Genomic DNA, 17,788 nt, shown 5'->3' with positions numbered 1-17,788 from the left:
TGGAAACCTTCATGGAGCAGTCAGTCCTCTTTCAAGGATACCAGGAATGTCATTGTCCTAACGCAAGCTACACCACAAAGTCCTCTCACGGCCAACTAGCTTACACTGATCTCCAGGAATCATTTGCTATGTGGAGAGGAAGCAGAGACTTAGATGCAGACTACCATGACCTAAGCTCATCACATCACATCCAACTGGGGATAGATAGCCAAGCAACTGAGCAACAGACACTTGGAAAGTGCTCACTGATTTGACTCACTCCCAAAGTGAGAGAGCCTTTGGGAGCACACAGGGAATATTTTGACTGTGAATTAAGAATTTTGAAAGGAAATACAATAGTGTTTTCTTTTTAAGAGGGAGTGATCATATTCTGCAGTTCTTGTCAGTATAGCAGTTAAGACTTTATGACTTATGGGGCCAGAGAGATGGCTCAGCTGTTAAGATCACTGGTTACTCTTCCAGAGGATCTGGAATTTGATTCCCAGCACCAACATGGTGAGCCACAGTCATCTGTGAGTCCACCCTCTTCTGACCTTCATGAGCACCAGATATATACATGATGCACATACATGCATGCTGTCAAAATAAGCACATATATAAAGATAAATTTATTTTAAAACTTTACGACTTATTAGAATTTAGTGTATGCTTTTCAGTAAACAACTGACATTGTTTGTTTTGTGACCAATTCCTGTCTGAGTTCTGAGCACATGTAATCAATCTAGTGGTGGAGTGTTATGGACTTCCTGTCCCCAGCCATTTCCCGAGCAGAAACCATGGTGTAGTTCTTGAAATGTGAATGACTTTGCTCCCTTCACTTTACTGCGCAGTTTCCCCTTAACCTAGGCTCCTAAGACAAACTACCCATCTCTATACGACCTGGACTTTGCCCAGAGTCATCTTACAGCAGAGAAAATATTTGGTGTCCTAGCTGTGGTTCAAATTTGTGGGTTTCTTAAGCTACTTTATAAACCTGTCACCTTATTGGGTTGTCTAGAAGCAGCTTAACCCTTTCTCTTCCTGCCTATATCTACATAATTTATTTTTAATTTATTAAAGCATTTTACAAACGCATTGTATTTTATTACATGATTATGATTAAATGTAATTTTATTGTAATTACATAAGTATATTTGAGATTAAAAGTATAAAATCCAATGTGAAGCCCCATGGCTTCCATTCTGAGTGGCAATTTCAACTGTATTCAAGTTTATCAAGTTGTATCATCTTTGAGTCTGGCTAATTTTATTGTTTGATTTCTTTAATCTACATAGGTTCTAAGAAGGAATAATGTACAGTGTTCAGCAGCAAGTACCATAAGGACACTGGCCATAAAGAATAAATACTGCCTGTAGAAGGTGTTGTGGTTCAAGTAAGTATGGACCATCAGCCCTATTTGTACAAAAATGTATAAGGAAGTGGTTAAGGTTAGGATTAGTGTGTGTGTCTATGAAATAAAAACATGTGTCTGAGAAAATAAACAGATGTCAAGGGGTCCTTTGAGGAGATGACTGTTATGAATGGAAAGATGAATTCTATCACTTAGTAATCTTTTACAATTAGAGCTATAAACTTTTGGCTTAAGTAACTTGTCTGTGAAATGGATACAATACCTACCTCATTATTCTGGGGGAGGAGTATGGGAAATGACTTCATTGGGGTTCTAAACTTCTCAGTGCTTATTAATGGTGTGGACTTAGGTCACTAAGGGGCTTTGGGCAACAGAATATATATGTCACCTTCTTTGTGGTCTAAAGACGGGCAAGAAAAAATGAAGTTACATCCATGGGAGGAGGAACTGGAGAGGAATGAAAGAGGAAACTGGAGACAAGATAAAAAAGAAAGGGAAACCCAGGAGGAGTGGGCTGAGAAGCTGAGCATTGGCTGGAGCCCCAGTGCACAATGGCCATTGTGCTAGAAAGTTAAGTCAGAGTTACAGATGGTGCAAAGAAGAAGCCTTGAATCCAAGCAGACTTACCGAAGTCAGGATTCTGTGGTTCCCACCCACTCTAAACAGCAGCCTTCAACTCCTACTCCCCCAAGAGATGATTCTTGATAGTTGGCTTAACACCGTCTGTCTTAGGAAGATGCAAAGACTGAGGTGTCCTATCAGTTATCTGCGTAAACTTCTCAAAATAGATCATGTCTACTTAGCAGTATGTTATACATGGCTGTCTAATAAACCAGACTTGTTTAAAGTCTGAGAAAAAAAAAAACCCTGCAGCTTTGGGTTGAATGGTTTCACTGAAAATGTCAGCACTCCATAATGAGATTTATTTTAAAGGTAAAGGATTCCGGGGGAAAAAAAAAAGAGGATTCTTTTTAGGAACACAGAGTGCTTTGCTGTGACACAGACTCTGCATAATTTACATGTCGGGATGCCTGAATCCAAGTAAACACGCAGGCCTATAAAAAGCTCTGACCACCAGCTCCAGCTCCAGCTCCTAGGTGGTGGTGTTTATTTGGACTTCAATCATATCTTCATTTTTTGTAGAACTTAGGTAGGCATTTGAACCACATAGTCCTGAGACAAATGCCCTTGAAGGCTGGAGGGCAGTAATAACAAACACAGGAAAAGGAGTAACAACCACACAGCTCTGCTGCAGCCAGGGACATTACTGAGGCCTGGGACATCAATGCTCTCCTTCACTTCACAAAATCTAACCCTTTAGACTAAACGTCATCACTCCTGTTTTAAAGATACATAAACTAAAATGGTACACTGGGTATGTTACACATAGGTACACGGTCCTGAAATGAATATTGAGATGTCCAATCTAGGCATAGATTTTGTTGACCGAGGTTTCTGTCCTGCCAGGTCCTGCAGTGGTTCAGTCCCAAAGAAATACACAGAGGTCTACATTAATTATAAACTGATTGGCCCATTAGCTCAGGCTTTTTATTAACTCTTATAACTTATATTAGCCCATAATTCTTGTCTGTGTTAGCCACAGGGCTTGGTGCCTTTTTTGGCGAGGCAGTCACATCTTGCTTGCTTGGTATGTGGCTTCCTTTGTCACAACTGCAGACTGAAACTTTCCTCTTCCCATAATTCTCATTGCCATGCCTATACTTCCTGTCTGGCTACTGGATAATCAGCATTGTATTAAAAATAATAGCAGTGACAGGATAAAAGATCATTGTCCCACAGTGGCCACCTAGGCCTGCTTTACCTTCTCTTGCTCTTCCTGCTGACCTCTGCACCCTACTTCACTGAGGGCAGGTTCTGTCCTGGGCTTTGCTTTTGGTTTGTTTGTCCATTTGTCTTTTGTGTATTTTTGTTCAGATGGTTTGATTTGGTTTGTTATGTAAGAAAATCAATCCACCATTACTCACCCTGACTTAAAAAGCTTTAGTAGGTTTTCTCAGTAGCTCTTAGAACAAATAACAAAAGAAACTAGAAAGTTTGGAGGTGTTTTTTTTTATTTTTTAATGTTTTGGTCTTAGAACAAATAACAAAAGAAACTAGAAAGTTTGGAGGTGTTTTTTTTTATTTTTTAATGTTTTGGTTTTGTTTGTTTGGGAGCTTTTTGGTTTGGTTTGCGTATTGGCCTGTTTCTTTGTTTGTTTTTGAGACAAATTCTACTCTGTAGCCCAAGTCGGCCTCAAACTTATTAAGTAGTACAAACATTTGAGGACACTTTGCCTTGGCATCCCAAGTTCTGGCTGATAAGTATGTGCCACTATGCCTGGTAGAAAATGAAAAATTGAAATTTAACCCTGCCTTGAGGGTCAGGCCCCAGTGGCTTCATTTCAGGCCCAGAATATGGACTCTATTCTCCTTTGTCTGATTCTGTTGTTGTTTTTCCGTTTTTTGCTCAGGTTTTAGTTTGTTTGGTTTTGTACTCCATCTGCTCTAAGAAATTTTGTTCATGTTGGTCCCTTTTCAGGCAATGTTTCTTAGCTCCTTCGCCTATGTAATGCCTACAGATGCCTAGGTGATGCCTACAGATGCCTATGTAATGCCTACAGGTGCCTATGTAATGCCTACAGGTGCCTATGTAATGCCTACAGATGCGTAGGTGATGCCTACAGATGCGTAGGTGATGCCTACAGATGCATAGGTGATGCCTACAGATGCCTATGTAATGCCTACAGATGCCTAGGTGATGCCTACAGAAGGCTTGAGCTCCATCCCTGCTTACTGCAGCACAGCCTGGCCTCTGTGAACACCTCTAGTCTCTTTAATTGTGCACTGGCACAGCACATCTATTTCCTTTATCCCAGATGAAATATTATTGTTCTTTTAATGATTGCATGATCTATATCTCATCCATCTTGACCTGATGCTCATGTTATTCCTACTGTCTAGGGATTCTGATCATAATTTTCAACAAATTGAAATATTCCCTCCCCCCATAAACTAGATCATTAAAAAAAGTATGTTTGGGGGGAATGCTCATGCCATAATAATAAGAAAGAATAAAATGTAAAGGCAAAGCACTTCATGCATCAAAACTTTAACATTCATTATTATTCTGGAGTGGTGAAATTTCAAAATTGTTTTTTTTTCTTTTTCTGTATGCTTCTACCTACTGGCACTCAATTTATTTATATTTGTTTATATGAACACATATACACATATATACACATGTAATATGTGTTCATATAAGCATATATACATAGGTGCACATATATAAAAAGAATATATATGTGTTCATGGCAAGGCAGATATATATAGATATATATATAGATAGAGAGAGAGAGAAAGAGAGAGTGCATATATATGCACATACACACTTGTATAGATAAATATATGTGTGCATATAAACATAAACTAGACAGACAGACAGATAGATATGAGTATGCATGTCTGTGTGGCATGAGCATATACAAATATACGCACTTGCATGTGGAGTTCAGAGGTCAAAGTCAGGAGCCCCCCCATTGCTTCTCCAACTTATTTTTGAGACAGAGCCTTTCATTGAAACTGTAGCTCATAGATTGGCAAGACTGACTAGTCAGGTTCCTCAGGGTTCTTCTGTCTCTCCCTCCCCAGTGCTAAGATTATAGGTACCCACAATAGCGCCCAGTTTTCACAGGGATTCTGGGGATACAGACCTGGGCCCTCATACATGCAAAATGAACAGTGTAATGGCAGTTGGTTGTCTTCCTTGTTCAAAATAACTACTTTTAAAATTAGAGAAAATTTGCATTTCTCTGATTGCTAAAATGGCTAAACAGTTTTTCAAAGGTATTTCTTAGCCATTTGTATTTCCTTCGAGAGCTTTTTGTTCAGATCTATAACCCATTTTGAAATTGGGTTGTTTGTTTTGTGGTGTTCTAAGAGTTGTGTGTGCTCTGGCTTTTGACCTTCTGGAGAAGTTCAGCTGACAAAGAGTCTCCCCGCTCCACGGACCTCTTCTGCAGGCAACTGAATGCATCCGTTGTGCTGAAGAGCTTTTGGTTTCAGGATTTTCTATCTGGAAATCGGGTTGGGGAAGCCTAATTTTTAAGCACACTGGTTCCTGGTTAGAGATTTCCTCTCAAGCCAGACAGAGTAGCCAAGATTAGGGAAATAAAGCTGACAGCATATTGCGAAGTGGTGCAGCTACTATGGAAATCAGTGGGAAGACTTCTCAAAAAGCTAAAAGCAGCTCCCTCATACGGTCCAGCTATACCACTCCTTGGCACCTACCCAAAGGATGCGCCACCAGACTCCACATATACTCGCTCAGCCATGCTCACTGCAGCTGCATCCCCAAGAAATGGAAGCAGCCTAGACGTCCATTAACCAATGGATGGATAATTAAAACCTGGTATATACACATAGGAGCTTCTATTCTGATATTAAAAAAAATCTAAAATTCTAGGTAAACAGGTGGACTTAGAAAATATTATATTGATGAGGTAACCCACACCCAGAGAGACAAACACCACATATTCTCTGTTGATTGTGACCCCTGGCTCTGCATCCTCGGTGCTGAGAAACCATGGAAGCCAGGAAAGAGAAAAGGGACCACTAGAGGAGGGAGCCATAGAGAGGGGGAAACAGGACCCAGTACTACAAAGGAGGATGGGAAAACTGCAGGGGGTCTTAACTGGGGAGGAGGGAGGGAGGGAAGGAGGGAGGTAAAAGAGGGAAGAAGAAAGGAAGGGAGGAAGGTCTACACAGGGGAGGAGGAGTTAGGGAGGAGGTGATGAGTGAAACTGAGGGCTGAGGTGACTGTAATATAATCATATTTTCTGGACAGGACAGAAAGGCTACTTCCATGAACTCTGAACAACCCACCTGCTCTCATAAGGCCGGCAAGGACCACAGCAGTAGAGGGACCAATATGAAGGAGGGAAATTGAACAAGGCTTCACACCTTGATGAAGAGCCACAGAATGGCCACCGAAGGGGGAAGAAACTGTTCCTTTTCCCCAGAGAGGAGATCCTAATCCAAAGTGGTCAGCCTAAACACATGCAGATTAGGACAGCATTGACAGGCTTCCATTATCCTCCACCTCCTCTCTACACACACATCTAAAGAGGTCATTAATTTGAAATGGAGGGAGGGAGGGAGGGAGGGAGGGAGGGAGGGAGGGAAAAGAGAAGGAATTGGAGGGGGCTGGGATGGAAATGAAGTAAACACAGTGTGCGCCTTTATGAAACCCTCAAATAATTTTCAAATAAAATAAAAAATTCAAAATTAAATTAAAAGATGGAAAACGCAAACGATCCTTCAGGTTCCCAGTTTATGTTGCATGGACCCTTATTCTCCAAGTGGATGAGCCATTTTGTCAAAGAACAACAAAGCCACTTTCAGTATCTATCCCGTGGCCCTAGCCACAGTCTCTGTAGTATGGTTTATTTCTGTGTTGGACTCACCTCACATATGGACTGGAGGTTCCTCTGGTGCAGAATCAACACCTCATTTACACCTGGGTCTCTGTGCTGTACCCACCAAGGCCTCAACAAACAAGGAGAAGGCATGGTGAAAGAACAGAAACCCACCACCTGTCTCCTGGTGTGAGACACAGTCGTGCCTGGTACCCTTACCTCAGCATCAGCATCCCTCCACATCAGCATCCTGTCTCTGCTGATAGATTGGAGGAGCCTATGCTCCAGGGAAGAGAGTCACGGAGAACTCCAGCTTCCCCGAGATAACAAGACTCACCAGCAGAGGGCAACAGCGAACTAGCAATGACCGGCTATACTAATCCTACAAATTACCAGGTCCCATTTCCCTTTATCCAGTAAATTTGATCATCCCAGGCACCCTTCCTGCAGCCCAGACCTGAGTCCAGTGATACTTCAGTTGTTTTTGTGAGACAAAGAGATCAATTTGTCATTTGTAAGTGATCTTCCTAAAAGAATTTTCTACTAATGCTCTCTCTCTCTCTCTCTCTCTCTCTCTCTCTCTCTCTCTTTCTCTCTCCCCTCTCTCTCCTCTGTGTGTGTGTGAGGGGGGTGTCGTGTTTGTGTGTGTGTGTGTCTGTGTGTGTGTGTGTGTGTGTGAGAGAGAGAGAGAGAGAGAGAGAGAGAGAGAGAGAGACCCATTCATATCTATCACTCAGTACAGACGTTTTCCCAGAGTTAGTGGTCTAGGAGGAAAACACGGAATCATTCATTCCACACACATTCCTTGAGCAGCCACAGGGTTCTAGAGCCTGAAGAGAATCCAATTTGGGTTTGTTGTTTAAACACAAACTGTTGAAAACTACATAGCATTAGAGCAAAGTATCCCCCTGCCCCGAGTTAAGTGAAGTCTTATAAATGTTGATCCAGATACATTTCTTTCAATCCTTTGGTTAGTATTTCTCTAAGCCACTCCGGTTTGTTTGAAATGGGAGATCTTCAAAACAAACACGGTTTCTAATAAAAATCCAATAGCACAAACCTTTCTTATTCCCGGGTCTCTAAACCTGGCTGCTTGTAATTCATTTGTTTTTCCCCATAACCTGTGGCACCAGCCATGTACCAGGCTCTATGCTCCTTATTAGGAATGCAGAGAAGCTCTTCCGCCCTGGCATACCCACAGCTCCATGTTGTGAGGAAGAACACAAACAAGAAAGAATTGCACGGTGCCCGACAGCAAGATGTGGCTGAATGAAGGCAACTCGGATCCCACAGGGGCAAACTGTGGTCCTGTGGTTCCCTGCCCGTGGCCCACAGGGCTGGGGATAAAGAGTCTCTGGCATCTCTTCCTTGCCCTGGCAGAAGGTTCTCTTCAAGCATGCCATTTTCTACAGCCTGGCAAAGATCTCAGTGCTGGGAAAGCACAAGCTGAGAAGTCTGGATGACATTTTGTAAGGTGAAGGAGGGAAAAAAAAAACTCAGGAGAATTTATTTCTTGAGTGTTTTTTAACATGCACCTAACATTGGGCAGATGGGGGATGCGGGTGAAAAACAGATAGGAAGGGAAAGAGAGGTATCTCAGTTGGTTAACTGTTCCCTTGCAAGCACAAAGATCCAAGTTCAAGACCCAAAACCCACATTTAAAGAAAATGCTGTGTGTGGTGACATGGGATTGTGAAGACATGCTGGGGCAGAGACAGTCAGACCCACAGGGTTCTGACAGTCTGCTGTCCAGACAGCCCGGTCTATTGGAAGGGTTCAGGCCTGAGAGAGTCCCTGTCTCAAAAGTCAGTGAATGAATGGCACCTGAGTAACAAGTCTAGCTTCAACAGGCATGCATACACACATACCCTCCCTCTCTTTCTCACACACACACATGCACACACACACACACACACACACACACACACACACACACACAGAAAAGACCTAGAAACATAATCATACACCGTCAGATGCTATGATTGTCTTCACCAGACAACCCTTGCAAGTAGAGAGAAGTAAACTGAGGCACGATAAAGTGTTTTGTGCTGCCTATTAGAATCCGTCCATGTGTTGAAGCCCTAGTCCCCAACATTGACACCATTGGAGTAGAGCCTTGGAAGGCAGTTAGGTTTAGGTGAGAACAAGAGAGGACAGCTCCTTAGAGGACAGCTCCTTCGGTAGAGTGAACACCTCACATGAAGGAAAGACACTGGCTTCCTTTCTCAGCACAGGCACACACTGAGAAGCAGCTTCTGTTGGCCACAAACAAGGCCTGCAAGCAAGTTAATAACAAGCAAGTTAACCCAAGCAGCCGGCGTGATGAGCTTAGGTTTTGAGTCTCTAAGGCTAAGGAATAAATGTCTGCTCTGCCACCCATCCTTTATATAGCGTTCTGTTAGGTTAAACTAGCAAAGGCAGGATGCTAACTTGCAAGAGACATAACCAGCATTTACCCAGCATGTGTGTAATGAGTTCTTGAGCTCGCCACACTACCAAACCACCATTCATTGAGGAATGACCTTAAATTTCTCCATTAAGTCAGCAGTGGTTACTGAGTGCCTGGGTAGGTCTGTATAATGGTCCTCTTATTGAGCTAAGAAGGCTTCTACCATGCTCCCTGCCCTCTAAGAAGCTTATAATCTAAAGAAGGAAATACAAGCACATTGTTACTTAGAGCAATAAATGAGATGGAGACTTACACAACGGGCAATTGATACCTGGTTAACAGTTACCATTGCCTGATGCTCCTTTTTTATACATTTTGCTTTGTGAGCTTCACGGGGATTGCACCCTTTAGACCTTCATCAGCTCTGTGAGGAAGGTCAGAGCCCCACACTGTCACAGTTGAGGAACCTCAGCATAAAGAGGGAGAGTAACATGTGTTGTATGCACGAATGAGTGCGCACACGCCATGGCCCATGGATGGATGTGAGAGAACACCTTGTGGGATCATTTCTTCCTCCCCCACCCATCTGGGTTCCAGGGATAAACACAGGTTGAAAACAAACCTTCGTGACGGTCAGCGTTACCAGCTAAGCCATCTCACCGGCCCAGCCAATGCTTGTAATTAGCCCCTCTGTCAGAGAAAGGTCCTGAAGCCATCTAGAAAGTCAAAACTTAATGTGAATTGTGTTTGAAGAATGTCTTGAAGGATGATCCAGAGATCTAACTAGACATAGAATTATCAAGTTTAGGCAGAACGAACAGCATGCCTCCAAATACAGAACATGATGCAGGATGGCTGGCCGGAAGAGATGTGTTGCATATGAGATTATCAAAACCTGGTTGGAGAGATGGTTCAGTGGTTAAGAGCACTGGCTGCTCTTTCAGAGGTCCTGAGTTCAATTCCCAGCAACCATATGGTGGCTCCCGCCCATCCCTAATGAGATTTGATGCCCTCGTCTGGCCTGTAGGCAGATATGCAGGCAGAACACTGTATACACAGTAAATTTTTAAAAAAAGAAAAAAGAGTCAGGTGGTGGTGGTGCGTGCCTTTAATCCCAGCACTTGGGAGGCAAAGGCAGGCAGATCTCTTTGAGTTTGGGGTCAGCCTGGTCTACAAGAGCTAGTTCCAGGAGAGGCTCCAAAAATACAAAGAAACCCAGTCTCAAAAAGCAAAACAAAAAAAGAAGAACGAAAGGAAAAAAGAGAGAGATTACGAAAACAATTGGAGGTGGAATCATTCAGAAAATCTAGCTATAACTCACAAAATGTCTGATTCAGGAGAATGGACATGGGGTCTGGGTGCCTAAAACCTTTTAATAAGAAGCTCCATGCAGGAGGAGAATTTGTGGCATTTTGGTGAACCAAACACTTCCCGGGCCTGCTCAAGGAACTGCCGTCATAGCTAAAAATGTCCAGCCTGCCTGGTCACTGCTCTTTGAACTGAGTCCTGGGGGACTTTTGGGCAGCATTGAAAGATTTGTGCATTTCCATAACCTTTTATGTGGGAACACATCAGAGAATTTCCAAGTATTTCTTGTCCAACCCAGAGAATTAGTCCCTCGCTGTCATAAACCAGGAAAACTAAGATGAAAGAGCCCTACTGCTTCAGGTCACACTCCCAGCCCAGCCTGGTGCAAAGGCACTGACTTAAAACATCTCTTTCTTTCCTTGTGTTCACTGAAGGTGATTTGTGCAGAAATTTTGTCAAGATTCGTAGGAGCTCGGGTTGTAGCCACAATTCAAGCTCTTTTTCTTTGGCTCCCCTTCAAGTGCTAGGTTCCTGAGGAGGAACCATCTCTCTGTCACGCAGGCCCAGAGTCAAAGGAGCAGCGCTGCTCCGTGCCAGCGGTTAAGACCAGGCAAAAGTTACTTTTTCCTCCTGAGACTCCATTTCCACATCTTCAAATGTAGATAGCACTATCGTATTACCAAAGAGCCTTATAGGGCTGTGTGAAAAAAAGAAATACTCCATACACAGAGTGTAATAAAACGCAAAGCACACGTGAATTAGTTCATCGTAGTGGGCTAGCAATGCAATCACAATGAAGGAAACCATTTCCAAATCCCTTGAGAATCGCGGAAACGTGTGCAGAATTAACAAACCAATTAGTGAATGATCAAATCAAATTCGCTTAAAGAGAGTGTCTCAAGCCTGTCAATCTTTTCAGATACACAAAATACCTGTTTTCAACTTCCTAAAAATAGGAAAAGAGTATTTGCTCATCCCATACTCATAAGGCAAACTTCTGTATGTTTGCCTCTTTGTCTAGCGTGGCTGCTTTTATTTTCATTATATTAGATGCCACATTCAAGTTGTTCTGAATTCAAGTATAAGCCATATGGGAAATTCCCACTAAAGGTGGCCACTGTGGGTTGCTTTGAAAGGTTAGGAGCCGAGCAGCTTGAACATAATAAGTAAGAGGGTTGATGGAAGCGGGTGTGTGCTCCATCCACTTCAGACAGCCTGACCAGACCAGCCAAAAGTCAACTCGGACGTGAGCACAGCTCAGAAGTCACGAAGCAGCAAACAGCTCAGGATTATGGCACACAAGAAAATTTGATTTCTATCGATTTGCAATTGAACTTCCTACTACATGGAACAAAGAATTTCTTTTAAGAAGCAATACCAGTAAACTAAATCAGAAGTAATTCTTACCCTTACCGATCCCCAAATGCAAAGTTATAGGCCTTAGGACTACAGTGATGTACCAAATGGACCTGGGGCTTCCTGTGCTTCCATTCCAGGAAGAGTCGCAGATGGAGGAGGGTACAAAATGCTGGAAAGGGGGACTGGGGAGAGACTGAAAAGATGGCTCAGAAGTACAGTGTACTAGCTGCCCTTGTAGAAGATGCATTTATTTCCCGGCACTCATATGATGGCTCACAACTTGAGTTCCAGGAATCCTGACCTTCAGGTCTCCATGAGCGCCTATCATTCATGCGGTACACAGACATATATGAAGGCAAAACACTCGTACATATAAAATAAAAATACATTTTAGAGAAGAGTTTGGAGATGATCTGTGAGAATAGCACACAGTGGAGTATTGCAAGTCCCTGAGATGTATTTCAGCGAGAGCCATAAAGGACACAAGGAAGGGGGAGAGCATTTAAGCAAAGACCTGATCATGGACAGAAACAATCACCATTTCTCCGAAACTTATTAGCAATTTTCACATTACATGCCTGTCATATAATACTTTACAGATTCAGGAACCACACCTCAGTAAAGTGACAAGGGCCTAGCATGATGTGACCAAGGCAACAGCGTGTTCAGGTTCACCACGTCGGGTGGCTATCCCAGTCAGTGTATATTCCATCGAGGTGTTTTTCCTCCTGTTTCCCACACTGGGAGGAAACTTTGCTCTCCCTACAACGCTACCACCACCAAAACGGCATTTTAATAGCTACGAAAAGAAAAGGATCTGGAACACGCCACTCGTTCCTTCCCCCCACAAAAATTAACAAATAGATGGTAAATCATTCAAGCCATCTATGGCACACCAGGAGCGCATAAGAGGCCCAACCCCAGGAGCATCCTCTTCTCTCCTGAGTTCTCTTTAAGGAATTTGCTTGATCAGAAGCCAAGAACAGGACCCATGGTGAGGGGTCAGGAGGAGGGAAGAACGGAACACACCTACACATCTCATCTCCTCCACGGTTTTCCTTTTATTGAAAAGGAAAGGATATCTGCTTGCTGTAGACTATTAATTATGGCTCCCTGGCTACAGAGATCACAGTCCTACCCAGTCAGACCCAGAAGGAGAGTAGATGCTATAAAAACATGGGAATCCCACTGAAAGCCAAGAACAGGAACTAGGGAGCAGCTACCTCCCATGAGACCCGGAGAGCCCCAGGAGCTGGGAGTAGACAGATCTACTCTTGAAATCGTAATCTCTGTCTAAATCTCTGTGCCTCTCTTGGCCTTGTCTGTTTCCTCTTGAATCGAGTGATCCTGTTGCATTGGTTCTTTTTTGTTCCTCTTTAGTTCCACCTTGCCTATAACTTGCAGCTGCTTCCTGTGCAGACCTGAATCTCTCCCCCTCAAATCCTCAAGAGAAGGAATTCTGCTCCATACAGATTAGCTCATTTGCGTAAATCATTCCCTTGGCTCACAGGCAGGGATTATTCCCTGTGTCCAACCAGGTAGCCAAGGACTGAAAGGTTTATAATAGAAAAAAATGGACTTGAAAGACCCCAAGTTGGAGACACCAAGAACTCCTCTGCTTCTTTGTGAATCTGAAAGCAAACATCACCTTTAATGAATTTTAAAATCCTAGTTCATCCTAATAATGCCCCAGCCTCTTCCATTTTTTAGCCTCAGTAGAGATGTAGTTGATGTTTCTGGGTACCTTTTTACTACATTTGGTATCTGGTTTACTGTCAAATTATTTCTGTTTTTGCTACCTCACTTCTCCCTCTCTATGTGTAGGGAAATACGGGGGTATCACAAACCCAAAAGAAAGCTTGGTTTCCTAATAAAAATAAGAATTAAAAAATGGAAACCAATCCTAAAAGACATATTTGCCCCAACAGAAGTACACAGCACAGATGAAAAGCAAGGAATATGAGAAATCAAGGCAGTGACTTCTGAAAGAGCATAAATTATACCTTCTCAATGATCAAACCCAAAGGTGCTGACACGGCTAAAGTGCCGGAAAAAGAAATTCAGAAGTCCAGTTTTTAAAATTATCAGTAGCATTAAGGGTATTCAGATAAAAAGATAAATACAGCAAGGAAGTCAATTTGGAACCTCAAAAAGAATTGCAAGATGGATAAGAAACTCCACAAAAAGCAGCAAGGCTGCAGTTCTGAGCTTATAAGCACGCACCACCACACCCTGATGTTATCTTCTTAAGTTATGCATTTGTTTATTTTTATTCTTTGAGAATTTTATATATGTATAAAATAAAATATGATCATATCTACTCTCTTCTCCTCTTCATCTTCCTCTGGATCTCCTCACACACAGCAGTCTCCCAACTTCATATCTATGGTTGATTGAAAGAAAATGACCCCCATAAAAAAGTAACACTATTAGGAGGCATGATTTTGTTGAAGTATCTAGGGTCTTATTGGAGGAAGTGTCACGGTTGGGGTAGGCTTTGAGGTCTCTTATGCTCAAGCTGGCTCTTCTATGCTTAAGCTACTCCCAGTGCCACAGTTCACTTCCTGTTGCCTGTAGATTAATATGTAGGACTCTCGGTTCTTTCTCTAGCACCCTGTCTACCTGCAGGCTACCATGTTCCATCATGATGATAATGAACTAAACCTCTAAAACTGAAAGCTATCCCAACTATTTTTTTTTTTCCTTTTTAAGAGCTGCTGTTGTGCTCGCTTCGGCAGCACATATACTAAAATTAAAACGATACAGAGAAGATTAGCATGGCCCCTGCACAAGGATGACATGCAAATTCGTGAAGCATTCCATATTTTTGACAACATAATGGGATCAAAGGGATTCGAATTGGAAAGGAAGAAGTGAAACTTTCATTATTTGCAGATGATATGATAGTGTACATAAACGACCCCAAAAACTCCAGCAAAGAACTCCTACAGCTGATAAACACCTTTAGTAGCGTAGCAGGATACAAAATCAATTCCAAAAAATCAGTTGCCCTCCTATACACAAATGATAAGGAAGCAGAGAGGGAAATCAGAGAAGCATCACCTTTCACGATAGCCACAAATAGCATAAAATATCTTGGGGTAACTCTAACCAAGGAAGTGAAGGATCTATTTGACAAGAACTTTAAGTCTTTGAAGAAAGAAATTGAGGAGGATACCAGAAAATGGAAGGATCTCCCTTGCTCTTGGATTGGGAGGATCAACATAGTAAAAATGGCAATTCTACCAAGGGCAATTTATAGATTCAATGCAATCCTCATTAAAATCCCATCAAAATTCTTCACTGATCTTGAGAGGACATTAATCAACTTTATATGGAAAAACAAACAACCCAGGATAGCCAAAACAATCTTATACAATAAAGGAACTTCTGGAGGCATTACCATCCCTGACTTCAAACTCTATTACAGAGCTTCAGTATTGAAAACAGCTTGGTATTGGCATAAAAACAGAGAAGTCGATCAATGGAATAGAGTAGAAGACCCTGACTTTAACCCACAAACCTATGAACACCTGATTTTTGATAAAGGAGCCAAAAGTATTCAATGGAAGAAAGAAAGCATCTTCAACAAATGGTGCTGGCAGAACTGGTTGACAACCTGTAGAAGAATGAAAATAGATCCATATCTATCGCCATGCACAAAACTCAAGTCCAAATGGATTAAAGACCTCAATACCAGGCTGAACACACTGAACCTGATAGAAGAGAAAGAGGGAAGTACTCTACAACATATGGACACAGGAAATCACTTCCTATGTCCCCAGCAGCACAGACATTAAGGACAACATTGAATAAATGGGACCTCCTGAAACTGAGAAGCTTCTGTAAAGCAAAGGACACTGTCACTAAGACAAAAAGGCAACCCACTGACTGAGAGAAGATATTCACCAACCCTGCAACAGACAAAGGTCTGATCTCCAAAATATATAAAGAACTCAAGAAACTAGACTTTAAAATGCTAATTAACTCAATTAAAAAAATGGGGCACTGAACTGAACAGAGAATTCTCGACAGAAGAAATTCAAATGGCCAAAAGACACTTAAGGTCATGCTCAACCTCCTTGGCGATCAGGGAAATGCAAATTAAAACAACTTTGAGATACCATCTTACACCTGTCAGAATGGCTAAAATCAAAAACATCAATGATAGCATTTGCTGGAGAGGTTGTGGAGTAAGGGGCACACTAATCCACTGCTGGTAGGAATGCAAACTTGTGCAACCACTTTGGAAATCAGTGTGGCGATTTCTCAGGAAATTCGGGATCAACCTACCCCAAGATCCAGTAATACCACTCTTGGGAATATACCCAAGAGATGCCCTATCATATGACAAAAGCATTTGTTCAACTATGTTCATACCAGCATTATTTGTAATAGCCAGAACCTGGAAACAACCTAGATGCCCTTCAATGGAAGAATGGATGAAGAAAGTATGGAATATATACATATTAGAGTACTACTCAGCGGTAAAAAACAATGACTTCGTGAATTTTGCATGCAAATGGATGGAAATAGAAAACACTATCCTGAGTGAGGTATCCCAGACCCAAAAAGATGAACATGGGATGTACTCACTTATAATTGGTTTCTAGCCATAAATAAAGGACATTGAGCATATAATTTGTGATCCTAGAGAAGCTAAATAAGAAGGTGAACCCAAAGAAAAACATATAGTCATCTGCCTGGATATGGGAAGTAGACAAGATTGCCGGGCAAAAACTGGGAACTTGGGGGTGAGGTGGCATGGGGCTAAGGGGTATTGGGGGTGAGAAACATGAGAAGGGGAGGATTGGGGAGCTTGGGGGAATGGGATGGTTGGGATAAAGGAAGGGTGGACACGGGAGCAGAGAAATATATATCCTAATTAATTGGGAGCCACCTTAGGGTTGGCAAGAGACTTGACTCTAGAGAGGCTCGCAGGTGTCCAGGGAGATGTCCCCAGATAGTGCCTTGGGCAACTGAGGAGAGGGAACCTGAAATGACCCTATCCCATAGCCATACTGATGAATATCTTGCATATCACCTTAGAACCTTCATCTGGCGATGGATCGAGATGGAGACAGAGACCCATATTGGAGCACCGGACTGAGCTCTTAAGATCCAAATGAGGAGCAGAAGGAGGGAGAACATGAGCAAGGAAGTCAGGACCACGAGGGGTGCACCCACCCACTGTGACAGTAAAACTGATCTATTGGGAGCTCATCAAGGCCAGCGGGACTGGGACTGAATAAGCATGGGATGAAACCGAACTTTCTGAACATGGAGGACAATGAAGGCTGATGAGAAGCCAAGGACAATGGCACTAGGTTTCGATCCTAATACATGAACTGGCTTTGTGGGAGCCTAGCCTGTTTGGATGCTCACCCTCCTGGACCTGGATAGAAGTGGGAGGACCTTGGACTTCCTGCAGGGCAGGGAATCTGGACTGCTCTTCATTCTCAAGAGGGAGGGGGAATGGAGTGTGTGGGAGGGGGAGAGGAGGAGGGGAGTGGGGGGAGGAGGCAATGTGTGGGAGGAGGGGGAGGGAAATGAGAAATGGGGAGGAGGCGGAAAATTTTTTTTCAACAACTAAAAACAAAAATTAAAAAAAAATCCAAGTTCTAAGTAGATATGGACTAATTTATGTAAAATAAAAGAGAGAAATAAAAAAAGTGTTGCTGTTATCATGGTGTCTCTTCACAGCAATAAAAACACTAAAACAATATCACTGAATTTTTTTAATACCACAAAATCCATTTAGTGCCTCCCATATGTATATGGGTACAAGGCCATCTACTGGAGCATGGACCACCTACTAGTGGCTACATCCCCAAAGAATGATTCTTCCTCTGTCAGTTACCAATTGTCTATGTCTTCAGTCAGGGGTGGGACTTTGTGAGTTCTTCCATATTGTAGACTGTAATTTGGGTTGGCTTGATCTTGTACAAGTCTTGTAGAAATAACCAT

At 42.5% G+C, this 17,788-nt stretch overlaps 1 protein-coding gene and 1 non-coding gene across 2 annotated transcripts in view; one reads left to right on the top strand and one right to left on the bottom strand.

Moving 5' to 3' along the window:
- The window catches only part of Tprg1 (tumor protein p63 regulated 1), a 106,377-nt gene that overhangs the window by 61,160 nt on the left and 27,429 nt on the right, over positions 1-17,788 (bottom strand). The gene's annotated exons all lie outside the window — the stretch shown is intronic.
- LOC121465194 lies at positions 14,544-14,650 on the top strand. The gene has a single exon (XR_005976625.1). It is a non-coding gene; the product is annotated as a U6 spliceosomal RNA (small nuclear RNA).

This window comes from Microtus oregoni, unplaced genomic scaffold (assembly GCF_018167655.1).
Source record: "Microtus oregoni isolate MIOR12 unplaced genomic scaffold, Mior012 000029F_ref0000214, whole genome shotgun sequence".
Classification (NCBI taxonomy): domain Eukaryota; kingdom Metazoa; phylum Chordata; class Mammalia; order Rodentia; family Cricetidae; genus Microtus; species Microtus oregoni.
The sequence above is the reverse complement of the archived record's forward strand: the minus strand, read 5'-3'. Positions and strand labels throughout refer to the sequence as shown.